Source organism: Papaver somniferum, chromosome 8 (genome assembly GCF_003573695.1).
Source record: "Papaver somniferum cultivar HN1 chromosome 8, ASM357369v1, whole genome shotgun sequence".
In the NCBI taxonomy this organism is placed as follows: Eukaryota; Viridiplantae; Streptophyta; class Magnoliopsida; order Ranunculales; family Papaveraceae; genus Papaver; species Papaver somniferum.
Genome location: NC_039365.1, coordinates 76,200,671 through 76,213,965, shown reverse-complemented (window position 1 = coordinate 76,213,965; position 13,295 = coordinate 76,200,671).

The window sequence follows — 13,295 nt, the reverse complement described above, 5'->3', positions numbered from 1 at the left end:
CCCAAACCTGAATTTTACTTGTCCTCAAGTAAAACAAAACTAAGGAAATCCTAACTATACCACTGTCGCTGGTCTCTCGAATGCATTTAGCGTATGCACTAAGCCTTTTAAACCACTAAGTGTCCCTAGTGGACGAGTTGAAGTCTCGTGAAGGTTTGCTTAGAACGTACCTACAAAACCTAAGGACAAAATATAAGCTCATATTCCATCAAACGTGACATGTGCAAAACAGTTAAGCTCACAGCAAAATGGAGATGTCAATCTAGCTATCGAAGGCACAATCCTAGCACTGATAACAAATAAGGACATGTGATAAGAGTGTAAAGTGTATCTACACATGTGTAAAGAAAGATCTGAAGTCATGACTACTAATCACCAAGAGATAGTTTCTCAGGCTAAGAACTGAGGTCGAAATCTAGCTAGCTGTCCGGACTTTACGAGAATTGTGAATGAGTTGGAGGTATTTCACAATTACTCGCGTTGTACATCAATGGCATACACCCTTCCTTGCTTATTACAAAAACAACAACAAAATGACTCTTCTTTACATGACTCTTATTTACATTGACTATTCTCTTTTATTTTTGGAACAAGAGATGATGGAATTGATAAATACTTGATTTTTTTTTGTATTTTTTTGTATTTTTTTTTTTTTTTTTCAAGGAAACACTTTTGATACATATACAAAAGGAAACAAAAGATTACATGACACATTGCAAGAGGTAGCCCTTTTTGATGCACCCAGTTAAATTCGATGGTTGTCTTTCTTAATGTAACCTCCACCTTCTATCCCAACCAACCAAAGAACAAGCTAGTCCAGTTTCGTTCAGTATTCTAAAGTGATTGGCAATCGTAACTTCCTATCAAACACCTTGAAGATCGAGGCCATACATGTATTTGTAGATCGTGCGCGTGCAAATTTCTTATCACTATGTGAATTGTGCTAGAATCAGGGTGCCTAAATATCTAGACTAAGACTCCTAATAAAAATACATATTTGCACAAGAGTCAACATTTCAAGGTAAATGAGCTCCATTTTTTATGATTTTTCATTTTTTAATTTTTTTGAATTTTTTCGATTTTTTCAAAAGAAGAAGGAGTTCGTTTTCAATTATAGCATATTATCATGGTATCTACTCTATACCCCCAAACCTAAACTAAACATTGTCCTCAATGTTTCAAAATATGAAAAGAATTAAAATGCAACATATGGAAAGGGACATGCTGAGTAGAGTAAAAGGAGAGAGAATACCCGATTTCGGCGAAAGCAGAATTAAAACTCCGTTTATTCAAGGCAAAAATCCAACATATTTCAGCCGAGATCATATTGGATTAGAAAAATATATACAAAATGAACAAAATGGTTTTTAAAATTTATCTACTGGATTATATACAAAAAATTCACCATACACTAACAATCTAAAGAGTTGAGGATCAACCCAAAAGAAAAAGTGTAGAGACAAAGAAAGTTTCAAAACACTAAAATTGGACTTAAATGGGAATGAGAGTGAAAAACCGAATGAATTACCTCTAAACCTAAATTGTTCAACAGGTTTACTTTTAAGCACAAAATTTTTTAATTTTAAGGGTTCAGGATTCAAAAGGTCTAACTCATAATGGACTGTTTTCGGGATGGGCAAACATGCAATTTCCAACTGTGGCTCTTTAAAAGTGTTATATTTTGAAGCAAAATAGTCCAACAGGACTTGGGAAGCACACAGTTCCAAACCTAGGTTAGGAATTTTCAGAAAAATTGGTTTTACAATATTGGTACAAACCAAATCTAGGTTGGGTGGAAGGCCATCAGATTGTGACTTAGGTAGAAGAATAGGCATATCATTATCAATCAAATCAAAATCTTCTAACTCATCTACACATGTCACATCATGCTCACAATCATCAATCACATTGGCAGGTTCACACTTAGAATCATCAACATCATCAACAAATTTATTCTCATGCATCGGCAAATCAGGAGAAATATCACAATGTGACCTAGGTAGAGAATCAGACACATCAAATATATTTTCATGCATATTAGTGTCTACAGAAGATTCAACTATTCCTATGTCATGCTCATCTTCACAGAATAATTGTACGAATCCCATGTCAATATCAAAATCATATGAATTACAATGAGTATTAGAAAAAACAACATTCATGAAGGTCGAGGGCGAGAAGCCATATGTTATTGAACCAACAGGTTCCACAATATTTTCATGTTCTTCTAACACATCATCATAATCATCATCATGGTAGCATGCATATTGGTCCTCATTAAAAGTGGTGGTGTCGTTAGTCGATTCATGATCCTCTAAATTAGGTTCATATTCAACATCATTTACATGAATGGGACTAGACACTTCATTAGGGACAACATACATTTCCTCATGAATTTCCTCCTTTTGTAGGTGAAGCAAAATCTGATCTAAATATGCCTGAATTCGTGATGTAGATCTATCGAAGTTTTGCTCACTAAGTCTGAAAGCTTCTGTGGTGGAGTCTAAATTCATGGGAGTACAAAATTCTTCATGTTCAAATTGTGGTGATTGGTACATGTGTGCATGGTCATTAGGGTTTATAAAAGATTGATCGCAACCCTCAAAGGATTGATTATGGTCCCAATGACTACCATTCTCACAATTTATGGGCATTTCATACCTTGGATTTTCTCTAGATTGCCTAAAATTATGCAAAATATGACAATGCTCAACAGGGTGGTCTAAACTACCACATGTGGGACATGCATAGATTTCAGGTTGCCTAAGAAAATTAGATGTGACAGATTCCTCATGTGATTGCATTTCTAAAGCTGCGATTCGAGCTTCTAATTGATCCATCAGAGATGATTGTGTGAGTGAGGCACTAGCAAAATGTTCATTTTCACGTTGCGATAAATGATGCATGTATGAATAGTCATTAGGGTTCATGTATTGCGGCTCGGGACTTTGAAAATGTCCATAATAATTCCTATGACTATTGACATCATGGTCCGTGGAAGGTTCATAACGTGGCATATGCCCATAAGCAAGTTCTCTAAGAGTTTTATTTCCATCCCCAGGAGCAGACCAATATCCAGACATGATTGGCTCAAAAGCTAAGTAACTATGTTACAAAGCTCAGAATTTGGTTTTTAAAGGGTTTGGATTTTTGGGAAAAATTTGGTTTTGGTGGGAGACATTTGAAAATTTGGTTTAAAATGGGAGTAAAAATAAAAATTTGGTTTAAGATGGGAGCAAGTAAAAATTTGGTTTTAAAATTGGGAGCAAAGTAGAAATATTTTTTTTTTTTTTTTTTAAAGAAAAATAAAATTAAAAAAAATAAAATTTGGTTTTTGAATGGGAGCAAGCCCACTGTGCAAGCCTCTAATGAAATGGAAGGAAGGCTGCGGCCCACAATCGGTTATCAGCTGGGTTTAAACCCAGAGTCCAAAATACAAGTCCAATGGAAAAATTTAAACAAGCCCACACAAAATAAATACAAGCCCACAAATTAAACAACAAGCCCACACATAAATTATTACAAACCCAAAATAGAAAAATAAAAAGCCCAAAAAATTGGGTTAATTATTACAAGCCCACAAATAAAAAATTGGAAGCCCACAGGTTGGGTTCTCTCAATTGAATGGGTTTAGGCTTACCTTTTTAGCACAGCCCAGCTGCTCTGATATTGTTGCAAAAACCCAGTTGGGTTTTGGTTCTTTTCCTTAGTGGCGTCCCAGCAGAGGAAAAACAGGTTCAGAATCAGCAGGTCCAATAGCAAATGAAATGAAGCAGATGCAGATGCAAATGCTATGAAATGAAATGCAAAATAGCTAAGAAAAACACAGATAAAACACAGCACCAATCCCCGGCAACGGCGCCAAAAACTTGGCAGGTCCGGAAAGGCGTATAAATTTGATGCAATGGAAACGGGCCTACAGTAATACCGCAAGTGCACGGTCGTCAGTTGTAGCTCGTGCAAGTACGGGTCGATCCACAGAGATCGGGTGTGTTTCGGAAGTGTTTTAGCTAATTGGGTTCCTAGATTTGCTTTGGGCTTAGAAGCCCTTTGGAAGTGTTGGGCTTAATGTACTATTGGGTTTGAATGCCCTTTGAATGGATTGGGCTTAGTGGGTTTGTTAAACATAAAATGAACTGAGCTTGGGCTCAGTTATCTTTAAAGTGCAAATGGGCTGTGGTTCTAGAAACTGGTCTGAGCTTTGGGCTCAACAGTTCAACTAGGAGTTGGGCTTAACAGTTCACTTGCAAGTTGGGCTTAGTAGTGAACTAGGCTTTTGCCTTAACTGGGCCTTAGTGAACTAGACCTTGGTTTTGGTCTTACAGTTAAGAATCTGGGCCTTTGGGCTTCACTGAGTTGAACTTGGGCTCAAGAATGAAGTGAGCTTTGGAGCAAAGCAAGCAGCAGCTATGCAACAACCACAGAAGAGAAGTCAGTATTGCAACAGCAGCACAAGGCAAGGAGTGGCAGTAGCAGTGCAAGAAAGACAGTGGCAGGAAGCAATGCAGCAGTGCTGCAGGGCAACAGAGGAAGAGCTGCACAGAAGAAGCAGCTGCAGTAGAAGAAATGCAGTAGCAGCTGCAACTTGGCAGCAACATCTGCAGAAAGGCAGCAGTGCAGTAACAACAGAGCTGCAGCAACAGCTGCAGCTGCTTAAGCAGTGAACAAAAAGCAAGCAGGAGTAGCAGCAGACAGTACTGCAGGTCTGCACAGCAGCTGCACAAGCAGTGCAAGTAGCAGCAGCAGTCTGCAAGGCCAAGAGAAAAAGCAGTACTGCAGCAGCAGCACAAGGATGAGGCAGCAAGAATAACAAGTAACAGCAGCACAAGGCCAAGAGAAAAAGAAAAGGGAGCAATTAACAGGAAGAGAAATAGCAGCAGGGGAAACAAACAATGAAAATGCAAAACAGAAAATGCAGGAAAACCAAACAAATGAAAGAAAACAATACTAACAGTTGAAGATGGATGGCAAACTAGGGCATTGATTCCACCTCTTAACCTAGACTAAGTTGGATATTCCAATTGCAACCAAAATGTCCTCCCAAGGTACTAGTTATCTGATTAAAGCATAACTAGTCTGAGGTTTGGACCATAAGCAATTCACATGGGTTGCTGCACTTTCAGTCACAGGGGGATCCTAACTACACTATATGCATGACATACAATGTGAGAGCAATGTGATGAGAGGCCAGAATTGTAGTCTCCTACACAGTGGCATTAAGGTTTCATCTTCACCCTAGTGGTGAATTTAGAACATTAAACTAACAAACATCAAACAGATACACACAACAACATCATACACAGCACAATAAAAACATATGCAAATGGTTAACAGTGCAATGTAACAGGAGCAAGATAATAACAGTAACAGTTGAAATTAAGCTAACCCAAATTGGGTGGAAACTTGGCTAGTCCAAGAACAAGTTTTAACATCTCATACACATCCCCTTTTATACCCAAATTAGCAAATTAGGGTTTACACCCATTTTCCCCAAATCAGAAAATTAGGGCAATTTTAAATTACATAAAATTTGCTTACAATCTCCCAAAATTGGCTCGACCCATGCTTCTTGATGTCCCTCTGATGCTCTTCCTGCTCCTATTGTCCCCTAATTTCTAGCTATTTTACTCACCCCAAAACCTAGGGTTTCAGAGGTTGTGAGATGAAGAAAATAACTAGGCTAGGGTGTTGTCGGTGAAGAGATGGTAGTGGCAGTGATGGAACTGGTGGTGGTGAAGGAAACGACAGCGACAGAGGGGGGAGGTGGTGGAGTTGCAGAGCTCTGCAACTGTCGGGTGAAGGAGATGAAGTTTTGGGAAGGAGGGAGTGTTTGGGTGGTAGTATAGGGTTTGGTGCTAGGGCGTGAAGCGGGATTATCTGAAGTTGATGAGCAGCTATCTGGTCCGTAGGATGTGACGATGGTAGGTAGATCGGACGGCTAAGGAAGAGGCAGCTTGTAGCGACCGTAGGATGTAAAATACAACGAAGTCAACGGTGCTAGATTGAGTTAGGTGTTGTAGTGTTAGGCGGAATCATCGGGAGTTGATGCACAGGCATAGGAGCGACCGTTGGATTCAACTACCATCTAATCTGAAGGCTTGGAATTTCAGCGCTGTGGTGCTCGGCAGAAACATCAGATTTTGATGCTCTATGAAGGAGCGACCGTCGGATGCTCCTGAGAACTGATCTGATGGCTGAGAACGGAGGCGCTTTTGTGTGTAGAAAATGAGGTTGTGCGCACCATTCTTTGCGGTTTCCTTGCGTAATTTCTCCCGGCTTTTCACTACTTTTCTGCTCTTTTCGCTCCACGTCTCATCCGAACTTTATTTATTACCTAAAAATGCAAAATTAATTAATAAAAATATTTATTCTTGAAAACAATGAAAATACAGAATATGGGATAAAATGTAGAATTAATGCGCAAAAGATGAGTTAAATGCCAACAAAAAGGGATAAATATATACAATATTTGGCACTCATCAGTCGTAGTGACGTCATGTCAGATGTAAGGTTTTACGATTTTAACCCTAAGCTAAAAACCACGATCAACATTAAGTCCCCTGCTTAGCTCGGAACAAGAGCATTGTTTCGAGGTAAGCATAATATGGTGACAGGCAAGGACAAAATCGAAATGGAAAGTCATGAAAAGATGGCCAGGAAGACCCGACTAACCTTTTTCGAGAGGTAAGGAGAATTCGCGATTCTTGTGTTGGCGTCCTTGTGTAAATTCTACTCGTGGTTTTGTTGGCTAGACTGTGAAATGGTAGAGGCGGTTGCTCGTTGAGATGCAGACTGTTGGCGTCATCTTGGAAGGGAGACGCTAGCATAGACTTGGTGTGAAATGGAGCGTTGGCATTGGTCGGCTTGGAATGGATCCGTCAGCGTTGGTCGCCTTGGAATGGAGCCGCTAGCATTGATTGGCTTGGAATGGAGCCGCTATCATTAGTCAGCTTGGAATGGAGCCGTCAGCATTGGTCGGCTTGGAATGGAGCCGCTAGCATTGGTCGGCTTGGAATGGTTATGAAGCTGGAACTTCGGCTATCAAATGGAGGTGATGGTGCCTGGCAACTTTGTCTAAATTAGGGTTTGGCATGCCGAAACCCTAATTAGCGCTCCTTACTAGAATCGTTGTAGAATCCTCGTACGAACTCGGATTTCGACGGTCCGCCCCTCCATCTGATTGGAAAATCATTTCCTATCTCCCTACGCGGGCATATTCAGGTTTTAAGTTCGCTTAGGAGGCGAAAACATCCCGACGGTAAAACTCAGGAAGAATTCAGGAGGGATGTTGCGGGCCCGTGGAATGGTGGCGACTGGCTTCAGTTCCGTGGGAGGATGACGACAGGATTCAGTTCCGTGGAAGGATGACGACTGGCTTCAGTTCCGTGGAAGGATGGCGACTGGCTTCAGTTCCGTGGAATGGTGGCGACTAGTTTCAGTTCCGTGGGAGGATGGGAACTGGTTTCGGAACTTCGGCTACCAATCGGTGGTGATGGCGTTGGATCTTCGGCCACCAAACGATGGTAATGACGCATGGCAACTTTGTCGAAATCAGGGTTTGGGATGCCGAAACCCTAATCAGCGCTCCTTACTAAAATCGTTGTAGAATTCTCGTACGAACTCGGATTTTGACGTTCCACCTATCTATCTGACCGGAAAATAATTTCCTATCTCCCTACGAGGGAATATTTAGGTTTTAAGCTCGTTAGGTAGGTGAAAACAGCCCGACAGTAAAATTCAGGAAGAATTCATGAGGGATGTTGCGGGCCCGAGGTGGCATAGTCGCGCCCATTCATCTATTCCCATTCATTGAGAAAGAAGGAATCTTTATTCTTGTTCAAACTCTAGAAACTCCATCCGCATGAAAAGAGGTATCGACCCCATTCTGTTTTCTGTTGCTCGCCCAGATCCGTGCTTTTATCTGCAGTGTCTCTCTAGTTGATTCCAAAATTCACCAAACTCCATCGCATTCTTGGGACTGATGGATAAAATATATACTCGGAAACGATCATGTCAGGGATAATCTTGGAGATTGTGGTTGCGTTGTCGGTCCATCCTCGACTTTAGGTTGCTCAGTGCCTGGATTTCCTGATTGCGATGATGATATGTTGTGGATGATTGTATGGTAGAAATATTCTGAAGACACAGGATGAAATAGATGAGTTGGGAGACATTCTGTTGCCGATGTGCTGCTATCAAGTCTTCAAGGAATTTATTCCAAGAGACATCCTTCGAACCAGCTTCTGAATCTTGGACTATCGTGTAGAATGAGATACGATGAGCAGTCCCCAGTTATATTTCTGTTAGATCCGATGGCATGGCCTAATATGTGAATGTATCTTTGTGGCGTGCTTTTGGAGTCTGCGATGCACATGTACGGCTTCATGTTAAGAAATTCCTGCGGCTCGTAAAACTTTGGCAGTGACGATATTGAAATCAGAAATAAGCATGTTGAGGGGAGTGAAAGCATCCCATGCTGGTAGTCCCCATGTGTAGCCTACTTTCATTGCATCGCCTTGAATCCATGTCCACGGGATTTGATACAAGCTTATTGTACTCTTCTGGATGTGACGCTGGGATGCACATGGACGAAATATTCTGGATAGCGAAGAGGTAGGAATGAGAGAGTTATGTTGTTTATCGTGGATCCCTCTGTTTCTTCAAGAAATTGTTTCAGCCGCGTCTCTGGAGTTATCTCATGAGTCTTTGATGGTCGTCAGGATGGACTGCGATGAGCAGTCCCCAGTCGCATTTTTTTTTAGTTTATGAAGTGGTTTTCCTCTGAGAAGGCTTGGACCCGTCACGGTCTGGTAAAGTGTTGAAGGCGTCTTCTAGACGGAGATGCGATGATATTCTTGCGCTAAACCCTTTAAGAGTAGATAACCTTGTTGTGGTTATGCCCTCCTGGTTGACTGTGTCTTCTGAGCTTTGACAGTGAAAAGATTTCGTGTAGATCCTCAGTCCCCAAGTATGGTTTAAATGTTTCCATCTTGTATGGTCAGTGGGTTGACCATGATAAAGACATCACCATCGTACGTTCGTACTGGTGATTTTGTTACTTCTTCCACGTAAAACTAAATATGGAGGAGTACGGGTTACCTTTGTAGTGATTGCTGTTGCGGTGAAGCTCTGGATGGTATTAAAAATGAGCGGCAACAGTTCTTGGTAGAAGATGTAATCAGGAGAGACTACATTGTCGTGGGAACAAAGTAGGTTGTCTAGAATTGTATGGGACTCCATGGAGGTAAAAGGATTGGCTGGATGCGTAAGCGAGCAAACTGTCCATGGTCATGAGTTTTGGCAGGATGGATCAAAAGGCGGCCATGACTACGAAGATTGGCTGGGTGCGATCATGATCCTTGACATGGGGAGTATGGTGGCACGACCCTTTGCAAGAAGGAGTGGTGTTGAAGCGGCTTCAGCTCTTGGAGAGGACGTTGAAACTTAAGGAGACAAACGCTGCTTCGGATCCTGAAGCAGCTTATGGAGATAACGCTGAAGCGGAGCGGCTGATGGAGCAAACATTGAAGCGGCGGCTGCTGAAGCGAACATTGAAGCGGAGCCGCTGCTGGAGAACGTTGAAACGGTGCCTTGAAAATCTCAAAGCCTTGACGGTTACAATGTTGAAACCGGGGACTGCGTCACTCAGTCAAACTCGACATCCCTCAAGTGAACAGTGGTTAGGAGTCCCCAGTTTCATCTATCGATCGTTCTTTCCAGGAGAGGTTGGGGTTTGGGAACGACTTCCCTGGCTGGAAACAGCTGCTTTCCTGATGTAGTGCGGTTGAGGGATGCAAATATGTCTTGACGCTACGGCTTGGAGAAATATAGAATCTCACATAACTATTTTATCATAGACTGCACGATTTTGTGGGCGAAGTCCCCAGAAATCATGCATCTCCTGACGGGAAGAGGGTCTTTGTGAATTCAGGAAGGTTGCTGATTTCTTTTGCCTCGATTTTGGAGAAGTCGTTCCTGATCTTTACGTGTGATCAAATTGGATTGCTGATTCCCTTCTACTGGGCGTTCAAGAGCACCGCGAGCCCCTTCATCTATAAACGCACGTCCTGCTGAAGTGCCTGCACCTGATGTTAAAAGCATTCCTTGTCAGCCCCCCCTTGGGTTGACGTGACTCTTATGGTGGCCGCTCCGTCAGTGTCTTGAGGAAATATGTATCTCTTTTCGAGTTATAAACATGCCTGTCTAAGCCTTATGAGAACCTTTTGTCTTTCCATCAAATAAACAATGGTAAAAGGAGTTCGGCTTCTTCCATCTCTTCCAGTATCTTTCCCTGATGGTGGAATAGAAACTTCTCTGGTGACGGTTGGAGCTGTCATACTTGAAGAAACGTTGGGGTGGCGGAAGCGTCTCTGGTTTTGGTGATCGTAGGTGTATCATGCAGAGATGGCGCGGTTTTGATCACGGGGTGCTGGAGATATGGCGCTATTTCGAAGGGTGAGGATGGCGCTGCTTTGGATGGTTGTGGAGCGAAGAAGATGGTGCTGGAAGGGTGCAAGCTGTTAGAGCTGGGAAGATGCAATCTGTTAGCGCTGGAAGGATGCAAGTTGCTGGCGCTGGAAAGATGCAAGCTGCTGGCGCTGGAAGGATGCAAGCTGTTAGTGTTGTATCGGCTTGGAATCGGCGCTGGCTTCACGTGGGCGCTGGCTTGGATTTGGTACGGCGTGGGCTGTTGGCTGGGCATGGTGCAGACTGTTGTCTTGGCACGGCGATGGATTGGCACGACGCTGGCTTGGCGTGGCGCGGACTTTTGGGCACCGTGAGGCTTGTTCTTGCGGGCTCAGTTGTCTATTTCCATAAGTATCTCAAATAGTAAATCCTTTCCTTATTCAAATTCCAAAAGTGTTATGCCTATAAAAGGGGTTGGCTCTCCTTTTTTGAAAGGCAGACGAAACGCCTGGTGTATGGTTTTGGTTTGAATTGATAGATAACTGTTATATGTGAGGTTTTTGGATTATTCTTTTTGAATGAATTGTTTTAGAACAATGTTGTCTTGGTTACGATTGCAAGTGACGCAAACATCCCAGGAAAACCATGGAACCGTGAGCGTTGCGTGTCGATAGAGAGCATGGGATGAAACATAACATGGCTATCGGTTTTATCATTCTTGTGAAAACTTGAAGTAGTAAACCATGTATTTTATCTAGTCAAGACTTACTCGGTTTTTTCGGATCTCTTGACGAAAAATGAATCTTCCGGGTGTAAGTCCGAGTTTCATGGGAAGCACCACCGTGATTGTGGAAAGTCCCCAGTCGTCCCTGAGTCACCTGATAACCGAGTCGTCGATCCGTGGGCGGATCGTTTGCTTCTACCATCTTGGAAGTCCCCAGTCACCTCTTGCCGTGTCATGACTGGTAACTGAGTCGCTGATCCCTAAGTGGATCGTTTGCTTCTACCACCTTGATGTATGGGTTGAAGTATGAGATTGGGAGTTGGTAATCGATATTGTAACCGAGAGATTAATCTCCCACTGTGGTCGCCAATTGTTTGAGGGTGAAAACAGTTTCCGCTGGTTTCGGTAATTTCGTGTGTTGTGGGTGAGAAACGAGTTTAAACCCTAAACAATATACTGCAAGGGAGTACTTTAGATTCGAGAGATCAATCTGAACAAATCCGGCCTAAACCAAGAAATGGTCGTTCTAGACTTGCTTCGGTCACAAAGTGAAGGAGAAGGGTTGGTTTTGGGGAGGGAAGCGAAGAGAGTGTTGAGACCAGAATAGTTGATTCTGGAAAACCGGTTGTTTTGACTTGTATCATAAAGTGAAAGCTAACGGATGGGAAAGCTAACAAGTGATTTCTGAGTGTTGTATGCTCCTGACCAAAACTTGTTCTTTGGTGGAAATAGGTGAGACCTATTTATACAAGTCGCAACGAAATGTACCCTGGTATCGTAAGAATTGGAAACGGTTTGAGTAAATGGAAGGAAACGGTAATGGGTAACGCCTGGAATTGATGTTTCCATAATGAAGGAAATGTTTCACCATTACTCCTTGTATTTACTAACCGCCTCATCCTTATGACACTTTTTTATAACGGGCGTAATATGCGCCGCACGATGTAAACCGCCAAACGAATACCCTAATGAGCATCCCCCAGTTTGTGACATGTGTTGATTTCTCGAGTGTTTTCGTGGAAAACATGTAGCATGTTGCTGCAGTTTGGCAAACGGTCGAGATTTTGCATCTTGAGAGGAAGGGTAGCCATTGATTATTGCAACCCTTCGTTTGGTAGCCAGCGGCATGAAAGCATGGTCGGCATGGATTTGACATGGTTAGGCGTGGCCAAGCTAGGATTTTGGCATAGTTTAGGCGCGGCCAAGAACAAGGGTCTTGGCATAGTTTTTGCGCGGCCAAAATTAGGGCTTTGCGTTGGGCCAAAGGTTGCCAGGCGTTAGCTGGTGACCTCGGACGGCTAAGATTTGCATCTTAGATGGAAGGGTGGCCGTTGATTGTTTCAACCCTTCGTTTAGGCAGCCAACGGCGTGAAGGAAAGGCTGGCATGGTTGGCATGCCTTGGCGCAGATATGTGGCTGGCACGACATGCCATTGGCACATGTGGCATGGTTCGCATGCCTTGGCGCGGAGATGTGGCTGGCACGGAATGCCATTGGCACATGTAACATGGTTGGCATGCCTTGGCGCGGAGATGTGGCTGGCACGGCATGCCATTGGCACATGTGGCATGGTTGGCATGCCTTGGCGCGGAGATGTGGCTGGCACAGAATGCCATTGGCACATGTGGCATGGCTTGCATGCCTTGGCGCGGAGATGTGGCTGGCACGGCATGCCATTGGCACATGTGGCATGGTTGGAATGCCTTGGCGCGGAGATGCGTCTGGCACAGAATGCCATTGGCACATGTGTCATGTTTGGCATGCCTTGGCGCGGAAATGTGGCTGGCACGGCATGCCATTGGCACATGTGGCATGGTTGGCATTCCTTGGCGCGAAAGGTTTGCACGACATGCCATTAGCACATGTGGTGCGGCTGGCACGGTTGGCATGCCTTGGGTGGTGAACTTGGACGGTCGAAATATGCATCTCAGATGGAAGGGTAACCGTTGATTATTGCAACCCTTCGTTTTGGCAGCCAGCATCGTGCATGGTTTTGGCATGTGTTAGGCGCGGCCATAATTAGGGTTTGCATGAACCGTGATGTTTGGCTTTGGCCGCAAGTTGCCATACGTTAGGTGGCGAACTTGTGTGGCTGAGCTTTGCATCTCAGAAAGAAGGGCAACCGTTGATTATTGCAACCCTTCGTTTTGGCAGCCAACATCGT